The sequence below is a fragment of the Hemitrygon akajei genome, chromosome 17, assembly GCF_048418815.1.
Source record: "Hemitrygon akajei chromosome 17, sHemAka1.3, whole genome shotgun sequence".
Classification (NCBI taxonomy): domain Eukaryota; kingdom Metazoa; phylum Chordata; class Chondrichthyes; order Myliobatiformes; family Dasyatidae; genus Hemitrygon; species Hemitrygon akajei.
The window spans coordinates 932,136-943,277 of record NC_133140.1 but is presented as its reverse complement, the minus strand read 5'-3'; positions in this window follow the sequence as shown (position 1 = coordinate 943,277).

Below are 11,142 nucleotides of genomic sequence, written 5' to 3'. Positions count from 1 at the left end.
CAGGAGGTGCTGCACTGCATAGACAAGGGAACCATCAACCAGGCGGGGAGGAGGGGGAGATGGGGTGAGTGAGGTCAAGGGAGAGGTAGTAACCGGCTTGAGCTAGGAAACATGGAATACTGGGTGGATCTTCAGTGATGCTGGTAGACGCAATCTATAGGATACCTTGTTGACAGCCTTTTGCAATACAAACGGTCCCACGTAGCGCGGAGCCAATTTCCAGCTCTGGACTTTCAGGGGAAGATCCCTTGATGCCAACCAGACCTCCTCTCCTGACTTGAATGGCCTTACCTATCGACGGAGCTGACCAGCCTGTCGGGAATGCTGTTTCTGGGCACGCAGCAGAGAAGCCCTGGCTCGTCTCTGGGTGCACTCGTAGCGCTGGATCAGCAGCAGGAACTCCTATATCGATCTCTTGATCAGGAAAGAGTGGGGGCTGGAATCCCTTCTGGCATTCAAAGGGAGACATACTGGTGCAAGATGACTGACCGGAGGTTATTGTGGGTGATCTCTGCCTGAACCAATTGGGAGCTCCAGGACATGGGGCTGGAAGAGGCAAGACAGTGCAGGGTTGCCTCCAACTCCTGGTTCACTCTCTCAGTCTGGCCATTAGATTGGGGGTGGAAGCCAGGTGAGAGGCTAGCCGTGGCTCCTACAAGAAAGCAGAAAGCTTTCCAAAAGTGGGAAGTGAACTGTCTTAAGGAAAGCCAAGGAGTCTGGGGAGGGCAATAAAGTGGGCAGCCTTGGAAAATCGATCCACAATGACCAAAATGGTGGTGTTCTGGGACATAGATGGCCACCAAACCTGTCTGTTTATAAACTCTGAGTCTTTTGAATTCCTGGATGTCCAGCCAGATGGGAGGAGTGACCCCATTCTAACACTTTGGAATGCACCATAGCAGGGACAAACAGCCGGTTGGGAGCTCCCCCATCCGGGCCTGGATCTGACTGTTGGGCAGCCCTCACCTCAGATCGCTGGAGCAGTGATATACGGGTGAGGAAGAATGGGCTCTGGATCGGCGTTGTCCTCAGATCTGTCGAACTGCCGGGGAGAGAGCATCAGCCTTTGTGTTCTTGCTGCCGGGACAATAAGTGAAGTTGAAATTGAACTGTGTGACAAAGAGAGCTCACCGTGCTTGACGAGAGTTGAGTCTCTGAGCATCCTGAATAAAGGAGAGGTTCTTGTGATCTGCCCAGACCAAGAATGGATACTCTGCCCCCTCCAGCCAGTGTAACCATTCCTCCAGGGCCTCCTTAACAGCCAAAAGCTCCCAGTTCCCAACAATCGTAATTCCTCTCGGCCAGAGTCAAGCGAAGGAAAGAAAGGCACAAGGGTGCAGCTGGCTATCTGCAGACGAGCGCTGAGAGCGGACAGCTCCAACGCTGACATCGGATGCATCCACCCGAGCGCTGAGAGCGGACAGCTCCAACGCTGACATCGGATGCATCCACCCGAGCGCTGAGAGCGGACAGCTCCAACGCTGACATCGGATGCATCCACCCGAGCGCTGAGAGCGGACAGCTCCAACGCTGACATCGGATGCATCCACCCGAGCGCTGAGAGCGGACAGCTCCAACGCTGACATCGGATGCATCCACCCGAGCGCTGAGAGCGGACAGCTCCAACGCTGACATCGGATGCATCCACCCGAGCGCTGAGAGCGGACAGCTCCAACGCTGACATCGGATGCATCCTCCTCGACAATGAATGGCTGAGATGGGTCTGGGTGTTGCAGCCGCAGGACAGCGGTGGAAGGTCACTTTAGCTCGGCATCGTCCGTCCAGTGGAATCCTGCCGAGGTCTTCTTGGTGAGTACATTAATTGGAGCGGTGGTAGAGCCGAAATTCCGGATGATAAAAGTTCACAAACCCCATGAAGCGCCGTACCTGTTTGACTGTAGATGGTTTGCACCACTCTGCAACTGTCTGAACTTTACTAGGGTCCATTTGAACACTGGATGGGGTAAGTACAGAGCCCAAAAACAACACCTGGTCTTTATGGAATTCACATTTTTCAGGCCTGGCATACAGGTTATTTTCAAGAAGCTGTCTGAGTACTCATGCTGAACATGTTCCTGATGAGAGCGGGAATAGATAAGGATTTCATCTAAATACACAAACACAAACTGGTTCAACATGCCCCTGAGCACATCGTTAACCAAGGCCTGGAGTACAGTGGGGGTTTTGGCCGTATCAAAAGGCATCACCAGGTACTCATAGTGGCCATTGGAGGTGTTGAAAGCCATTTTCCACTCACCCACTTCTCATTTGCGGATCAGATTCTAAGCATTGTGCAGATCAATTTTGCAAAATATGGTTGCTCCCTGGAGAAGTTCGAATGCAGACGCCAGCAAGGGAAGAGGGTAGCGGTTCTTCACAGTGATGTGGTTTAGGGGCCAATAATCAACGCAGATACAAGCTTGCCATCTTTCTTGCTCACAAAAAAAGAAGCCCACTCCTGCCAGCAAGGTTGACGGACAAATAAACCCTATGCTCAATGCTTCCTTGATGTTTTCCTCCATGGCCACTGTTTCAGGACAAGAGAGGGAAAAGAGCCGGCTCCAGGGAGGACTAGTGCCAGGTAGGACGTCTATGGCACAGCCATATGGCTGGTGTGGGAGCTGGGTGGTGGCCTTTCTTTTATTGAAAATCTCGGGGACTTCCGGTAAGATGGCGATTGTTTAGCTGCTCCGAACTTTTGTTCCGTTACTGTCGCTACCTTTGCACTAAATGTCTCCATTTTTTAAACCTTAGTTAGGAATTATTTCGGTATCTCTTACTTGCCTGTGAATATATCTAACTTACAATGTCTAGCAAGAGTTCTAAATCCGGGAGAAAAGAAGCCGTGACCCCGTTGGACGAAACTATGGTGGCGGTTGGAAAGCTCCGAGATGAAATCTTAAAGGAATTTAAAACCGCTGGGGACTTCCGCAAGAGTTCTAAACCCGGGGGAAAAGAAGCCGTGACCCCGTCGGATGAGATGCTGGTTGCGCTTGGAAAGCTCCGAGACGAAATCTTAAAGGAATTTAAAACCGCTGTCAAACAGTTAGAAGACAAACTGGATCGGATCAACGAGAAAGTGGACAAACATGCTGAACACTTATCTCGCATCGATTCGACTTCTGAAGATTTAGAAAGTCGTGTTCGATACTTGGAGACTCTCTGTTCCAGCTTAGAGGAAAAATCTAATGAACTTCTTTCCAAAATGGTGGATCTTGAAAATCGTAGCAGACGCTGTAACATCAGAATTCTGGGATTACCAGAGGCGACTGAAAAGGGATCAACCGTGAAGTTTTTCGCCGAGTTTCTCTGTGAGTTATTCGGGAAAGATTTGCTTCCGAAGCCGCCCGAGCTCGAATGGGCACACAGAGTTTACGTTCCCCCCGGAATTCTGGGCTCCCGCCCGAGACCAGTAATCTTGTGTTTCCATCAATACCAGGGAAAACACAGTCTGATTGTGGAGGCGCGTCGCAGGGGGTCGCTTCCCTTCAAGGATACAACCATTCGCTTTGTGGAAGATTTTGCACCCCAGACCTTAAAGATGCGCGCTGAGTTTAAAGGTGCAATGAAAGTGCTTTTTGATCGTAGTTTCAAACCTTCCCTTCGTAACCCTGCTGATCTACGAATCAAGCTTAATACCGGGAAATATAAGTGGTTCAAATCAGCGAAGGAAGCTGAAGCGTTTGTGGCAAGTCTTCCGGCTATCCAGCCATCTTCGGAATCTGATCGGACCTCATAAAATGGTGGATAAGTACTCCTCGTAGTAAAATTACTTTCTCTGGACTCGGAATTCACTTGAATCACTCGGACATTATTCATTGAAACTTTAAGGGCCGTTGACAATCTCTCCTGGGATTTGGTGTGTGTGTAATCTATTTTTATTCTTGTATAACTTTACCTACAGAGTTCTGCAACTAACTCTAACTTGTTTTGGAGGTTCGAAGTCTTTAGTGAAGGCCTCCCTGTTTGTCGGTTCACAGTTCAACTGCTGATTTATTTTTCCTTTGTTTTAAATATTTATTTATGTTATCTTTTTCTTTTCTTCACCCCTTTTTTCTAATCTCTGAATTTTTTTCTCCCTTCTCTGTAAATGGTTGATAAGCACTCATCTTGAACTTATAACTTTCCCCTTCCTCTTTTTTTTCTTTTTCCTTCTTACCTTTTTTTTTCCCCTTTCTCTTACTTTATTCTTCTATAATGTTTCACGGGTAGGTTAGTTTTGGTTTTCTTCCGATTTTCTCTGTATTAAGTTGTATATTTCTGCAGAAGGTATTCTAATCTGTAGTTATGTTTTCTAGTGCATAAACTAGTTACTATTTGCTATAATATTTATACAGAAATGTTGTTAATGACACAGATCTGGAAGTTGTATTTGGGTTAATTTTTTTGGTAGAGCTAGCTACTTGTTTTGGTAGCCGTCTAGTTTTGGGTTGTGCGGGTGGGGTAGATTTTCCAGTTCCAACATCTCTTTATTGCTTAGGACATGTTTATATTTTGACCTTACAAATCTATGTTTACATCTCTGCTCCCAGACTGCTATTGTACTGCTTGACTTTTTATATGCCTGCTGCCTTTTATGCATTAGTAATTGATAATGGCTAGTGCACTTAAATTCGTGAGCTGGAATGTAAAGGGACTGAACCACCCTGTTAAAAGGAGGAAGGTATTCTCACATATCAAACAACTCAAAGCTGACATTGCTTTCCTTCAAGAAACTCATATTCGTTGTTTCGATAACTCCCAGCTTCTGTCAAAGTGGGTGGGTCAGCATTTTCATTCATCCTTTGCTGCTAAAGCTAGGGGAGTTTCCATTCTTATTAATTCAAATATTCCTTTTGAACTCCATAATAAAATATCTGATACAAATGGCCGTTTTATTATTGTTTCCGGTAAACTATATAACACTAAAGTTGCACTAGCAAACCTGTATGCCCCCAACTTTGATGATGTTAACATTTTTGAACGGTTTTTTTCCTCACTACCAGACTTAAACTCATACTCTCTTATATTGGGTGGTGATTTCAACTGTTGGTTGGATCCTAAACTGGACCGATCGTCCTCTGTTACCAGATCACCTACTAAATCTGCCTTAGCTATTCAATCGGTTCTTAATTCGGATCTAAAGATCCATAAGGTCTGGGGACCTTTTATCGAGTACTTTCATAACCTTCCTCTTGACTAGGGTTTTTTTTCCCCTCTTTTTTTTCTTTTCGGTCCCTTGCTTTCAGCTCCCTTTTTTTTCTGGTAGTAGGCATTATTATCCTCTGTTGCTAAGTGTATTCACAGTCTGGGAGCTTGACTGTCTGGACTTATACTCTTTATACTGTGTGGTGGTTGGTCTGGAGTTGTTGTTGTTTTTTTCTTGTGTTGTGGGGCTTGGGGAGGACACTAAGCTCACTTGTCTTTATTTAGGTGCTTTTTTTGTTAAATTCTCTTCCTGTGTAGCATATTGTTATTGTATGCTTAACCTTGCACTGTATTAATGCTCCTCATTGGGATTTGGGGTTTTTAATTTTGTAAAATGTTTTGAAAAACTAATAAAAAAAAATTTTAAAAAATTAAAAAAGTAAAGAAAGAAAAGAAAATCTCAAGGAGATCCACGTATTCAGCTGCAATCCCAGACAGGTCCACATTCTTGGCTGACATAGGAGGGGATTCATGTAACGGAGCTTGAGCTGGACCCAGACAGGTATACAGGCATGCCGGTCCCCACCGTTGCAGTACCTTCAGAGACCAATCGATCCATGAGTTATGTCGGGATAACCAGGGAAGACCAAGTACCAGTGGCAGTTCAGGTGGATTAACCAGATAGAAAGATATTTCTTCATGATGGTTGCCTTTGAGCAGCAGTTGGAGAGGTTCGGTGGAAAGGTGGATCTGGCCGATTCCCAGAGGTCGACCGTCCAACGCCTTGAAGTTGATCTTTTCTCTTAATTCCTGAGTTGGAGCTCACCAGCTCAGAGTGAGAGAGATGTCCATAAGATTCCCGGCTGCACCAGAGTCGATAAACACCTTAAGTTCATGGGTCTGAGACCTTCATGACAAGGAATCTGGGAGTGTAACAGAATCAGGGAAGCTGAATGAAGGGAGAACCGACCCGTCAGGATTCCCCTCCCTGCTGATGGGTATTCTCTTTTACTGCATGCTTGGAACGTGCTGCCCAGAAGTGTCCTGGATCACCGCAGTAAAGGGAGGAACCTGTTCTCCAGCACCACTCTCATTCCTCCTAAGACTGGCACATGCACCGCACTTACATAGGCTCCTCCATGTCCCTGGGCTGGGTGCTGGGTGGAGAGGGTGAGGAAAGATGGTGATCAGGAAGTTTGAAACATTCTTTCCCTGCGCCACTCAGTCACCCGGTCATCAACTCGAATAGCCAGATTAATCAGATCATCCAGACTATCCTGCTCGACCCGGACAGCCATCTCATGCCGGACCCCTGCATTCAGTCCACGCTGGAGGGCAGTGATGAGGGATCTCTCAATCCATCCCGTCTCTACTGCAAAGGTACGGAATTTGACTGCATAGGCTCTCACTGTTCCTCTGCCTTGGGTCAGGTCCTAGAGTCGGTGTGCAGCCTCCTGACCCAGTACTGGAAGATCAAAACCCCTCCTTAACTCCGCCACGAAATGTCAACGACTGGGCTGCGGGGTATCCTTGCTCCCATAAAGTGTTGAACAGGCTGAGTGGAGGTCCATCTAGAAGATTGACCATGTACGCCAGTTTTCATGCATCATCACCAAAACAAGCAGGCTGAGCTTGGAATGTCAGCTCACATTGAGTAATAAGATTCCTGCAACCATTGGGATCACCAAGATATCTGCCTGGATGTGGAATAATCAGTTTCTGTATGGACGCGGGTGTCTGTGGGGGTCCGAATGTGGGAGTCAGCTCTGATCCGGGTGCGGGAGGGGGAGCATTAGTAGCAGAGATTGTCAAGGCAGCAGAAAAGGAGGACCTGCGAGATGCTAGGAGTGGGACTGAGGCTGCTGGATTGCATTGGCAAGAACGTTAATGGATGTCAGCTGATGCTGACAGTTCACAGTAAGTTCGCAGACGGTAACCGTGAATGCAGAAATTGCAGACACCTGAGTCTGATAGTCTGCGGAGAGCTGTTGAACAGTTGTGGCTAGAGATGACACCTGTTCCTCCAAGTAAGACTGGGCTTGTTGGCACAAGATTATCTGCCTCATTGCCTCTATAACTTCACAAAGAACAGATTCCATTGTCTGTAGCTTGTCAACTACCTGACCAATAAATCTCATGGCCAAGGTCAGCATTTCTCTCTCTGCTGTGTCCATCTCTGTGTGGTTGAGACTTGCTGTCATTAGGTTTGGATATGGCCCAAGTGCGGAGTGAGAGACACAGAAGCAGGTCGATAGTTCACAGACTTTAATGCCAACAGTGTTAAAGGGGAAAGAAAACAATAAACACTCGGCCAAACAGGGCCATTAACTAAAACTCTGAAATAGAAAAATGAAGCCTACACTGCGTCTGAAAAGAACAACTAAAATATAAAATGAATACCGCTAGTCTTCAGAGTCAGTTGACTCAACAGTCCAAGTTTTCAGGCAAGGCTGAATGAAAAACAGGCAGCAAAGTGTTGCTGTGCTGTGTCCAAGTCTTAATAAGCACTACAACAACAAGTATGGAGTTAAATACTATCACAATTAGCTGACACATGCATATTCACAAGCGCAATTGCCAAATCTACTGCGCTGCCGAATCCGTGGATGTGGCAACAGACCAATCCTCTTTGAGGGATCAGCAGTGAAAATGGTGAGCAATTTCAAGTCTCTGAACGTCTCTAAAGGTCTATCCTGGGCCCAACATATTGATGCAATTATAAAGAATGCATGACAGTGGCTGTATTTCATTAGTGGTATGAAGGAGACATGGTACGACACCAAAGACACTTGAAAATGTCTACCGATGTACCATGGAGAGCCTTTTAACGGGTTGCATCATCATTTGGTAGAAGACCATTAGCAGTATAACACACAGCAGCAGGATTAGGCCAAGAACAAGACTAACCAATAACATATCAACATCTGCTTTAAATATACTCAATGACACGGCCTCCACAGCCGTCTTTGGTAATAAATTCCACAGATTCACCACCTTCCGGCCAAAGAATTTCCTTCTCATCTCCGTTCTAAGTAGATGACCCTCTGTCCTAAGGCAGTACCCTCTGGTCCCAGACTCACCCACTATAGGAAGCTTCCTCTCCACATCCACTCTATCTAGGCCTTTTAATATTTAATAGGTTTCAAGAAGAATTCACCTCATTCTTCTGAACTCCAGTGAGTACAGGCCCAGAGCCATCAAATGTTCCTCATATATTAACTTTGCATTCCCGAAAATGTTGTCATGAATCTCTTCGGGACCCTCACCAATTTCATACATTCTTAGCACATTCTTTCTGAGATTAGGGGTCCAAAACTATCCACGATACTCTAAATAAGGTCTGACCAATGCTTTTTAAAGCCTTTGCATCTCACCTTTGCTCATTTTCTAGTCCTCACAAAATAAATGCTAACATTCCATTTGCCTTCCTTATCACTGAGCCAACTTGTAAATAATCTTTACAGAATCCTGCACAAGGACACCCAAGTCCCATTGTACTCTGATTTTTGAATTTTCTCCCCATTTAGAAAATATACCATGCCTTTATTCCTTCTACCAAAGTGCATGACGATACACTTCCCTACACTATATTCCATCAGCCACTTCTTGGACCATTCTCCTAATGTATCTTCTAATGTCCTTCTGCAGACTCTTTGCTTCCTTCCAGCTATCTTTTTGTAAACCTGGCCACAAAGCCATCAGCTTCAACATCCAAATAATTAGCATATACGGTGAAAGGAAGCAGTTCAAACACTGACCCCTGCAAAACAACCCTAATCACCACTAGGCAACCAGAAAAAGCAGCACTTTATTCCTGCCAGTCAGCCAATCTTCTATCCATCTTAGTATCTTTCCTGTAATACCATGAGCTCTTATCATGTTAGTAGATAGATACTTTATTGATCCCAAAGGAAATTACAGAGCCACAGTAGCATTACAAGTGTACAGATACAAATGTTAGAAAAAATAAAAAATAAGTTACCACAAACAGGAGGAGGTCATCACTTCCCGGTTATAGGCTGACTCATTACAGAGCCTAATGGCTAAGGGTAAGAATGACCTCATATTGTGCTCTTAAAGCAGCACAGTTGTCTTAATCTATGACTAAAATTGCTCCTCTGCTCAGCCAAGGTGGCATGCAGAGGGTGAGAAACATTGTCCAGAATTGCCAGGATTTTCCATAGGTCCTTTGTTCTACCACAGCCTCCAGTTTGACTCCTATAACAGAGCCAGCCTTTCTAATCAGTTTATTGAGCCTGTTGGCATTACCCATGTTGATGCCATTGCCCCAGCACACCACCTCATAGAAGATTGTACTGGCAACATTACACTGGTCGAACATGTGAAGGAGAGGCCTGCATACTCCAAAGGACCTCAGTCTCCTCAGGAAGTAGAAGTGACTCTGGCCCTTCTTGTACACAGCCTCTCCACTCAAGTCTGTCATCCAGGTGCACGCCCAGGTACTTGTAGGTCCTCACCACATCGATGTCTACACCATTAATAGTAACAGGGAACAATGCAGGCTTAGTCTTCCTAAAGTCCATTACCATCTCCTTTGTCTTACCGATGTTGAACTGTGGATGATTCAGCTTGCACCATTTGATAAAGTTCTCCACCAGAGCCCTGCATTCATCCTCCCATATTCCCTTTATACACCTAACTGCTGCTGAGTCATCAGAGAATTTCTGCAGATGACATGACTCAGTGTTGTGTCTAAAGTCCGAGGTATACAGGGTAAACAGGAAGGCTCATGTGCAGCAGCTTATCAAAGACCATCTGAAAATCCAAATAAACAACATCCACTGATTCTCCCTTGTCTATCCTGCTTGTTACTTCCTCAAAGATTTCCAACAGATTTGTCAGACAAGGTTTCCCATCAAGGAAAACATCCTACCTTTGGCCCACTTTACCATGGGCCTCCAAATACACCGAAATCTCATCCTTGATGATGTACTCCAACATCTTCCCAACCACTGAGGTCAGGCTAACTGGCATATAATTTCCTTTCTTCTCCCTCCCTTCCTTCTTAAAGAATGGAGCAATATTTGTAATTTTGGAATCCTCCAGAACCTAATGATTCATGGAAGTTCATTACTAGTGACTCCACAATCTCTTCAGTAACATCTTTCAGAACCTGGGGTGTCGTCCAACTGGTCCAGGTGATTTATTCACCTTCCCAAGCACCTTTTCCTTAGTAATACTCACTTCTGCCCCTTGACATTCTTGAATTTCTGGCATATTGTTAATGTCTTCCACAGTGAAGACTGACACAAAATGTTTTTTAAATCCGTCTGCCATTCTTTTGTCCCTGGTTACTACCTGCCCTGCATCATTTTCAGTAGTCCGATGTCCACTCTTGTCCCTCTTTTACTCTTTATATATCTGAAGAGTTTTTGGTATCCACTTTTATATTATTGGCTACTTTACCTTTATATTTCATCTTTACCAGCTTCCTAACATTTTTTTAGTTTTCTTCTGTTGGTTTTTAAAAGCTTCCCAATCCTCTAACTTCCCACTAATTTTTGCTATATTGTATGCCCTCTCTTTCGCTTTTATGCAAATTTTGACTTCCTTTGTCAGCCACAGTTGCCTCATCCTGCCCTTAGAGTACAATTTCATCTTTGAGATGTATCCATCCTGCACCTTCTGAATTGCTCTCAGAAACTCCAGCCATTGCTATTCTGCTGTCATCCCTGATGGTGTCCCCTTCTTTGGCCAGCTCCTCTCTCTTGACTCTGCAATTTCCTTGACTCAACTGTAATACTGATACAGCTGACTTTAGTTTCTCCCTCTGAAATGTAGGATGAATTCTATCATCATGTCTCCTAAGGGTTCCTTTACCCTAAGCTCAAATCTGAGTCATTACACAACACCCAATCCAGAATTGCCTTTCCCCAAGAGCACTCAATCGTAAGCTGCTCTAAAAAGCCACCTCATAGGCCTTATACAATTTTCCTCTCTTGGGATCCAGCACCAACCTGATTTTTCCCAATCTACTTGATATCGTAACATTGT